General features: G+C 31.5%; 1 pseudogene; it reads right to left on the bottom strand.

The window, feature by feature from the left end:
- Positions 1-867: 867 nt before the first annotated feature.
- LOC107841178 lies at positions 868-8,889 on the bottom strand (annotated as a pseudogene).
- Between the last annotated feature and the right edge of the window lie 2,191 nt (positions 8,890-11,080).

Genomic DNA, 11,080 nt, shown 5'->3' with positions numbered 1-11,080 from the left:
AGAGCAGGACAAAATCCATGCCCTGTAGTTTGTAGCAGCATACTACAATATCTAAAATTAAGAAAGAGATAGAATTAGGAAAAAATTATCTTCTAAACAAGAAACAAAATTACAAAAATATTGTCTTGGGTATATTTTGAAAAAATAAAATCAAGCAAAATTCAAGTAAGACATGAATTATTTTCATCAATTTGTGTTAACACATGATATATAAATCAAAGAACATAAACCACAACTCATAATCACTCAGAAATTTCCTAAAAATTATAGAAAAACTCTTAAAAGTTTCATTTGGGAAATTTGACAAACACTTGGTGTGCAATTCAAATTCTTATTATTTTGAATCTAATTGAGTACTTAATACTTCCACAATCACTTACACACCAAAATAAACACAACATACAAAAGATAAATCAACTTCAAGCATCAAAACATGAAAGCAATCGCAACCCAATTTTTGACCCTAAACAAAAAATTAAAGAGCAATTTCAATAATTAAAGAATAGATTAGAGACATACTTGAAGATTTAGTGTAAATGAAGATGAAGAACACTTTGAAAGTACTTTTTAAATTGACTAGTTTAGTTGTACGCGCCTCGCGCGTGTATTTCACTTTAATGAGTTCAAACGTTACACTAAATAAAAAATTTATTTGAATAATAAAGATGAATACAATAATTAAATTAAACATCTTTTGAGTATGTAAAGATAGAGAATTTATTTAATTAAACCTAACCTTTACCGAAAATGATTCTCAAAATTGATCGATATTCATCTACCACCTGTAGACTGTAATAAAATAATACGATAATAGAGACATTAAATGATACAATTAAATCTAACTTTTACACTAAAATTTCCTCAAAACGTCTGACACTCATCTACCACATGCTAACTATAAAAAATAATATGATAGTAAAGATATCAAAATAATATAACTATACCTAATCTTTATACAATAAAAATTCTCAAGTCGGATATATTAAAGCAATACAGTTAAACTTAACCATCACCTAAAAAACTTCTTCAAAATCGATCGACATTTATCTACCACCTGCAAACTACAAAAAAATAATACGATAAAAAAGATATCTAAATAATACAATTACATTTAAACTTTACATATAAAAACTTCTCAAACTCGATCGATATTTGCCTACAACCTGTAAACTACCACAAAATAATAAACTAATCGAGATATTAAGACAATACAATTATTATACAAACTAATAATAAAAACGTTTATTAAATTTATTATACAAAGTCTGATGGCTTGTATATATTTATCCATACATTGATAAAAAAAAAAAAAAAGATAATATTTTACAAAATAAAAAAATCAACTACCTAACATCTGAGCAATGCAAGTGAATCAATAGATCACTTAAAAGACAAAGGAAGAACGCATTCATTCATCCAAAAAGAAAAGGTTAGAGCATACCAATTCCATATAAACCTTAATGTATATAGACCGGCAATCAGATCTATATTATTAAAGATTTGATTTGGGGAAAATGTAAAAAAAAAAAAAAAAAAAGGCTTGCATATGTGTTATTAAAAGACCTAAGCATATTGTGTGCATAAATTAATATAAATAATTATTCTCTAGATCTCAATATTTATAGAAGTATTTCCTTAATAGAGTTTTATTTTAGGAGTATTTTTTTAGTTGACCGAAAATATTAGTTATTGATTCTCCTTCCATATATTTTAGAGTCTCATATATTTTAGGAGTTTAGTGTGATAAAAAATAATTAAATAATAAATTGAATAAAATAGTGAAAAGACAATTTTGTCTAAAGGAAAGTCTTTCAATGAAGCATAAAAAGTTCAACTCACTTTTCTAAGTCTTTACACTTTTAATATATTATAGATAAAGATAATTGGGTATCGGTTATTTCAAGAATTGAAGGGAGGAAAGAGTGAAACAATGTTGAAACTTGATAGTGATAATTTTTAATTTAATTCAATTTGACCCTTTTCTGAAAGTGGGGGAAACGACATCATTTGATCTTTAAAAATAAACTTAATGTGGGAAACAATAGGGTATCGAACCCGCAACCAGGGGTTCCCACGCATGCAAAGTTGCACCCCCTTTGCCATTGAGCCATTATTTTTCTTATGGGTTCAGTTTAATATATATACACATAGAAAAAAAAACTGCACCATATATGTACAGTGCATTTTTTCGACAAAGGGGGTTCGAGTGAACCCCTGAATGAACACCACGCAGCTCCGCCCCTGGTTCCACCTACATATATCACAAACATCAAATTCACTCAAATCATATTCTACTGGGTAAAAGTGTGATAACAAAAATGTAGTAATTTGCCTGTCAATTGCCCCAGTGAAGAGAGTAAGTTCATCTAGTGTCCCATAAATATCATATGTGTCATTAATAATAGAAGTGAAATACAAAACTTTTGTTAATATTTTCCTCGCAATGTTGTACTGAGGCTCAAAGTAGATACTTAAACTCCAGAAGTATAGCTCAGCCAATCTGTCTCTTACATAGGGTAATGTATTCACTATTTTCAATTCTTTCCACCACCTACAATAAATCGAATGTGTGTTTAGTAGGCACACTTAATTGGACACTATTTGATTTAAATTAATATATTGCGAAAAAGAATGCTTAAATTTGAAGTTGGAACAGGATATAAATTTGGGAGCAAAGGTTCTTCTTGATCAAAGTCAATTTTTAACATTTCAGCGAAGGTTAATTACCTTGTGAGATCAGATAGCTCCTTTTGATGCAACCTTTGCACAATGTTAAAGTCTAATTTGGCCAAGTTTAGTAACACTTGATTGCTTGATTCATGATTTTCTTGGTAAAATGATATGTATTTCCTTATTTCTATCCTTACCACACCATCTTTAATTGAAAACTTCAGCACGTTACCGATTTGTTGTGCAAGTTGGGAATTGCTCAATTTAGGCAAAATTAGTTTCAATTAAGTGATGGTGAAAGTCAGTGCTTCATCCAGAATTTCTTCCTCATGCACTCTGAATTGTGCTGCCTCATATAAACTCAACATTCCATGCACATCGTTAACCAATTTTTTCTTGAAATCTCCTTGGTCGACCTTGAACTTCCTAAAAGCATCTGCTTCAAATTTTGGACGAATTAGACTGATCATATTTTCATTAACTAATTTTGTCATCTTTTAATTTGAATGATACTTACCACGTGATGTATAATAACCTTGTTGCCGAAGTAATCGAAAGCATAGAGCAATACCATGAAGGTCATCACCAGCAACTTCACTAATCCATTCTTCATAATGAGTGTTCATGTAACTCAATGATTCCTCAATCTCACGTTCAAAATGATAAGCTACACCAAGACGTTGGATTGTGTTGATGAGATCAAGCTTTTGCAAAGATTTTGGAGGAGCCATCACTAGCATCTTTCTCACTTCTTCTTTTAGGTCTTCATGTTGCTTCTCGTCCACCTCATTAGCTCCCTATTTGGAATATATTTGTTACTCAAATGGATTAATTCTAACATATATATATATATATATATATATATATATATATATGCGATATAAAAATTATTTATTTATTTACTGGGAGATCAGCATATGCAAGAAAATGGTCTCTCCAAACAATAGGATGATGATTGCCAAAGCGACGTGTAATTTTAATTCTATCAGCCACAACAGTTTTTGTGCACAACTCCATTTTTTAGCTTGAAGGAGTTACAAAAACTGTTTGACAAAGGAAATGAACCAAGATTTGAACAAACATGAGTTAGTTTCAGCCAATGGGGTAGCTACACAGATCGAAGGATGGTCAATTTGAAGATCATTTATCACAAGATTATACTTTGTACAGAAAAATCATACAACATATATAGGTCAAGAATTACTTTTTACGTATATGTACTAAATCTTTAAAATCGAAAAAATTTCTAATTTTGTCATTGGGTCGGCATGATGCAACCCTCAAAAGCTCCATTAATATTTTTTAGATGATCTAGAAATCACCTAGCTAGGCTCCTAGAGAGTATCCATATATACTTTCTATTAGTAACTTTTTAAGAAGAAAATTAATAGTACTCCACTTAATAAGCTACTTCTCTGCAGAATTAAACTGTTACGTAAAATTATGATGATCTCGATAAAAAAAAAAAAAAATTAAAAATAAGGAATACCTGATAATGATCTTGGCCAAGTTGCAAATTAAAATTTTCTTCAATTTATCAATACACTGAACCATGATGAGAACTCAATTTCTATTTATAATGTTTTAGAACATGTGGAGATATTGATGATGATGATAGCTGTACAAATTAACAATATTGTAGGGATCCATCCACATAGTTATAGGGTGGGCTGGTGGTGGAATAAAAACGATGATTTAAAGCAAATTTTATCCTTCCTTAACGAAAGAGTTTGAATTTTAGTCTCAGAACGAAAAATCTTGCTAGATAGTATTTTACTCTTAAGTCTCAAAACAAAACTAGTCTAAAAATTGAATTAATCCGACGCAAATACTTAACACTAATTGGAAATAAAATTGGAGCCCCAAAATTTAGGAGCCAATAATTGATGTATAATCATATGTCTTGAAAAATAATATGGAGAATAAGATAATTACTATTTAATAGCTTAAAATGATGTGTAAATGTATTTATATGAAAAAAAGAATACATTGACATAATGAAAGAGGGTCTAGCGAAAAAAAAATCTCTTCTATACATGAGATACATATAGCACCTTATTTTTTTGCCTAATATTTATTTTAAAAGATTAGGTAAATTCAATTAATTTTACTGCCATCAATTAGTTTCGCAGTGTACTTCTTGAATTCTAATTAATGAAATTCTTTAATGTTAAGAAATGTCTAACCACTTTAGGTTAGTCAAAAAGAATCAATAAAATTTATAGTATTACTAGATATCTTTTAATTGTTTAGACGTGATCGGTATAGAATTTTATTTAAATATAAAGGTCATGTTAGACAAAATATAATTAGGGTAGTTATTAGTTACTACTATTTTTATTTTTAATTTGCTTTTAACATTTTGAAACTAAATTCAAATTTGACAGAGTTTATAGTTGCCAGTTTTCTTAAAATTCAAATTTTAAATATTATAAAGATGAGTTTTAGTCCTAATATACTGCTAACTTCTATCTATTTTTAAAATTTAAAACTTATAGAAATTCTTACACTTTTAGATTATCCTTTAATCTTTAAATGAGATTGTAATTATACTTTTGATGTAAACCAATTTCATATATACAAAAACAGTTACAACTTCTACGATTTTTTATGTCTTATGTTGATCACCTTTTACACTATTTATTTCAAAATCTAACAGCATCTATGGCTACGTGGAATAACCAAGGTTCTAAGAAAATTCTCTTGTATATCAAAATTATGCATATTGTAAATGCTTCAAGAAGAAATCTATCATTGGAGTGCCTTATTTCTCAAAGTTCTCAAAGTTTCAACTTTCGGGTATGAAGACAACAGGTATATGTTGTTAAGATTTTGCTTAATTATTAGTTCTTTCAAGTTTATGTCTAAAAATGTTCAGATCGTACAGTTTATATGGCAGTGTACCTATTTTTTATATTTTGTTAAGATTTTGTATTGATATTCTATGATATCGTCTACTTAGTAATGGCCATAGCCGAAGATGTAGACACGTCAAATTTATATTGCAATACCTTTACTAATGTTTCTACCATAAATCTTTTATATTTTTGCTATCTAATGAACTTGACATTGCATTGAACAAGTTTTATGTTGAAAACAATGATGTTATGAGAGTCAATGACGAAGTTAGAGATTATTTTTTAGATAAATGTAACATGATTTTGCTTACGACTTATTGCCTATACTAGAGTGAAAAATATACTTAAATTTGTATATCATGATGGAGTTATCAGAGGATCAGAAGCATATGACCTTGATACTTGGTAGCATTAGAAAATAGAAGATTTGATTGTTGGGTTCAAGTTGAATGTGTGAATGGTAAATGGAGGGAATTGGTGGAGGAAAAAAAAAGAGATCACGCTTAAAAGGAAAGTGTTCTCAAAAATGGCCGCAGGTCAGGCGCAATTCAAGCACAGACTGGGCACAGGTGACGTGACTGTTCAGTAACAGTGTAATTTTTCCAGAACCAATGCTTTCTTTCCAAAGGGACACTTAATGACTATAAATACCTGACTTATTCCTCAGGTAGATACATAATTTTTGAGAGCTGAAAAATACTTCTTGTCTTCTAAAAACTCATTGTGATCATCTCCCGTTGAGTGAGTTCGAAAAATCCAATAGTTTGAGGTACCGCTACTGTGGAATTGTGAGTCATTTTATCCTGGGGAAAAAAAATTTGTAACCTCAGATACTTGAGGGGAATTAATTCCTTAAGGACACTCTGTGTAATCGGAGGACTTGGCTCAAATTCTACTTCATCTCTTTTCTTTAAAATATTGATTAACACACTTTTATTGAAAGGTCATTTTGATCTTGTGTTGAAGGTGTTGAGAATTCTAGTTGTTCTTGACAAGTTTGTTCTTGAACTTAGTTGAAGTTTATGCGAAGCAACATATAGATTGTATACCAAAAACAACAATCTTAAGGAATTAATCTTAATTTGTATTGTTTGATTTCTGGAGATTAAAGCTTTATGCTTTCTACTCTGTTTGAAATAAACAAGTGATTTGAAGAAATAAAAACCTCATTATAAGTTAAAAGTCATTCGATTAACGTTTGGAAGACATAAAAACTTCATCGTTAAACTAGAAACTATTTTTTGTAAGTTGCTTCAAACTTGTAATTAGTATATTTTTATACTAAAGTTGACTGTCTTTCTGTGAGGAAAAATGACTACAAACGGTCATGTGAATTATGATGGGACAAGTGTGGCAGCAACAAATATTGCTACAACTAGTCGTACGAGTGCTCCGCAAGCAATGGCACCAGCGGAGAAACCCAAAAAATTCATGGGTGTTGATTTTAAAAGGTGGCAACAAAAGATGTTCTTCTATATTACAACCTTATGTCTTCAAAGATTTACATTTGAAGAAGCTCCAAAATTGCCCGAAGAAACTTCGGATTAGGAGCAATTTATTGTTATGGAGGCGTGGAAATATTCTGATTTCCTATGCAGGAATTACATTCTAAGTGGCCTCCAAGATGACCTATACAATGTGTATAGTGGAATGAAGACGTCAAAAGAGTTGTGGAGTGCGCTGGAAAGAAAATACAAGACTGAAGATATTGGAACCAAGAAGTTCTTTGTTACAAGATTCCTTGAGTATAAAATGATTGACAACAAGTCTGTTATATCTCAAGTACAGGAACTGCAAGTTATCATCCACAATCTCCTTGCGAAAGGTTTGGTTGCCACTTATGTGAAAGGACTTCAAGAACTACTTGAAACATAAACGAAAAGAGATGACAAACAAAGATCCCATGGTAAGGCTGCATTGAAGAAGACAACAAATTTGCAGAAAGGAGGTCGAAAAGAAATTCTGCAATGAGTGGAGCAAACATTGTAGAAGACGATCACAACAACTCAAAAAAACAAAAACAAGTTGGACTATAAAGCAATCAACCTAAGAAGAAATTTAAGGAAAAATACTTTAACTATGGAAAGATTGGCCACAAGTCAACAGATTATCGTGACCCAAAAACAGGTAAAAAGAAAGACCAAACAAATATGGCTAAATCCAAGAACGAAATGGATAATTTGTGTGTCATGCTGTCTGAATGTAACTTGGTGGGAAATCCTCGATAATGGTGGATAGATTTCGATGCCACCCGCCATATTTGTGCAAATAAAGAGTTGTTTGCTGCATTTGCTCTGGTTTAAGGTGAAGAGAAAATCTATATGGCAAACTCCACAACTACAAAAGTTGAAGGAGCATAAAAAATCTGCCTGAAAATGACATCAGGTAAAGTGTTGACACTTAACAATGTCCTGTATGTAGGGGTGTTCATGGGTCGATTTGGATCGATTAGTGGTTAAAACTATAACCAAAACTAATTTAGTCAGTTTTTGAATTTCTAAAAACAAACCAAATGACAAAAAGAAAATAACCGTCGATTTGGTTTGATTGTTTGATTTTTTCGGTTATTGACTAGCCTACTTCAATCATCTCTAGAATAAACTCCATCTTTTAACCTATAGAAAAGAGTATCACATTGAACACTTTCTCATGAAATATTTGTACAGTGATAGACAAATGACACTATAAACTCTTAAAAATCAGAACAAACACATTAAACAAAACTGACATTGAGATGAAAAACACCAGCTTTGTATTGTAGGAACTAAGATTATCCAACAACATACAAATACATACATTTACATTGTAAAACAGAGCATTGTATTTTGTTGCAGTGTACTGCAAGAAGAGACAGAGTTGGGCAAATTTGAGTTATCTGTTTACTTTAAAGACTAGCTAAGTGAGCTAATCGTATAGGAAAACAATTGAATAAACAAAGAGACATAAAACTACCATTTGAACTTGGGACCATGGTAACTCGTATTGTGAAAGTTGAAGTAGAAAAAGTGAGGTAGGGACCGTAGGGATAACTTATTGAGTAATAGTAGGTAGAGTTGCCAAATTTTGAGTACAATAAATTAAAATATCAAACGTGTGTGGAATCAAAGTATGCTAAACATCTGTATAAGTCCGTTGAAAGGAATTCCAATCCTTTGGACTTATTATACATTGACATTTGTGATATGAAGTCAACACCATCTTGTGGTGGAAAAAAGCATTTTATAGCTTTTATTGTCGATTGCACGAGGTATTGTTATGTCTATTTTCTAAACAGTAAGGATGAAGCAATAGATGCGTTTAGGCAATATAAAACAGAAGTTGAAAATCAGTTAGAGAAAAAGATCAAAACGATAAGAAGTGATAAGGGTGGAGAATATGAATATCCCTTTGCAGAAATATGTGTAGAGAATGAAATTGTCCATCAAACTACGGCCCCGTATTCACCTCAATCTAATGGAATTGCGGAAAGAAAAAATTAAATCTTAAAAAAAAATGATGAATGTCTTACTTATAAGTTCAGGTTTATCGCAAAACTTGTGGGGGTAAGCTATCCTTACAGCTAACCGAATACTCAATAGAGTGCCCCATAGTAAAACACAATTAATTTCATTTGAAAAATGAAAAGAAAGGAAACCCAACTTGAAATATTTCAAAGTATGGGGGTATCTAGTGAAAGTCCAAGTTCCTATGCCTAAAAGGGTAAAAATAAGACCTAAGACAGTGGAATGTATGTTCATAGGATATGCTAAAAGTAGTAAAGCATGTCAGTTTTTGGTTAATAAATCCGAACATCCGGATATAAATAAAATATGGTAATTAAATCAGATAATGTTGAGTTCTTTGAACACATTTATCCGTATAAAACTAGACATGAACAATCTAGTGGAGAGTCTAAAGGACCTCGAGATGAACCAAGTAAGGATATACATAATGATGAGAATTCAAGACGTAGTACACGTCAAAAAATGTTAACTTCGTTTGGATCAAATTTTATAATATTTCTCTTAGAAAATGAGCCTCAAATATTTAAAGAAGTGATGATGTCTTTAGAATTATCCTTTTGAAAAGAGGCAATCAATAGTGAGATTGATTCAATCTTGAGCAACCATACGTGGGAGTTGGTTGATCTTCCTCCAAGAAATAAACCTTTAGGTTCTAAATGGATCTTCAAAAGGAAAATAAAAGTGGATGGTATTAATGACAAATACAAGGCAGGACTGGTCTTGATTACTTTGATACATACTCGCCTGTACCAAGGCTAACGTCAATTCGAATGCTAATTGCCTTGGCGACGGTATATAGTCTTGAAATTCATCAAATGAACATGAAAACAACATTCCTAAATGGAGAATTGGAGGAAGAAATTTACATGAAATAACCCGAGGATTTTGTGGTTCCTGGTAAAGAAAATAAGGTGTGCAAAATAGTTAAGTCACTTTATGGACTAAAACAAGCACCTAGACAGTGTCATGCAAAGTTTGACCAAATCATGTTGGTAAACGGGTTCAAGATAAATGAACTCGATAAATGTGTTTATCTTAAACACTCTAAATCACAAGGTCATTGTTTGTTAGTATGTGGATGATAGGTTGATCATCAGCAGAGACATTTCAGACATAAATGCTATGAAACGAATGCTTAAGAGCAAGTTTGATATGTAAGACCTTGAAGTTGTGGATGTGATCTTAAAAATAAGAATCCATATATCTCCACAAAGGTTAGCATTGTCACAGTCTCATTACATCAAAAAAGTACTTGACAAGTTCAAGTATTTGGAATTTGGTATTGCCAAGACTTCATTGGACGTGAGCTTTTCACTTCAAAAGAATGAAGGTGAAAGTGACTTACAGTTGGAATACGCAAGAGTGTTGGGACATTTAATACATATAATAAATTATACACAACTAGACATAACATGTGCTATTAGTAAGTTAAGTCGATACATGAGTAATCCAAATAAAACTCATTGGATGGCAATGAAAAGAGTTTTTGGGGTATCTTAAATACACTCAAGACTATGCTTTGCATTATAATAAATATCCTGTGGTACTTGAAAGATATAGTGATGCAAATTGGATCACCAGAATGAATGAAGTAAAATCCATGAGTGGACATGTATTTACTATAGGTGGAGGAGCGGTCTATTGAAAATCATCCAAACAGACATGTATTGCTTGCTCCAAGTGAAATCTGAGTTTATCGCATTAAATAAGGCCGGTGAAGAAGTTGAATGGCTCAGAAATTTCTTGGAAGATATTCCTTATTGGCCCAAATCATTGACACCAGTATGTATTGTGATAGTCAAGCGGCAATAGGTAGGGCAGGGAGTATGATGTACAATGATAAATCTCATCATATAAGACGGAGACATAATACCGTTAGAGAACTTCTCTCTAGTGGAATTATTACTGTTGACTATGTGAAGTCAAAAGATAATATGTCGGATCCACTTACAAAAGGCCTATCTTGAGAGAGAGTTCAGAGAACATCAAAGAGAATGGATTTACGGCCTAGGACAAGTCAGCATGGCAGTAAATCTACCTAGCAAACTG

This window comes from Capsicum annuum, chromosome 9 (genome assembly GCF_002878395.1).
Source record: "Capsicum annuum cultivar UCD-10X-F1 chromosome 9, UCD10Xv1.1, whole genome shotgun sequence".
Lineage (NCBI taxonomy): Eukaryota > Viridiplantae > Streptophyta > Magnoliopsida > Solanales > Solanaceae > Capsicum > Capsicum annuum.
The sequence above is the reverse complement of the archived record's forward strand: the minus strand, read 5'-3'. Positions and strand labels throughout refer to the sequence as shown.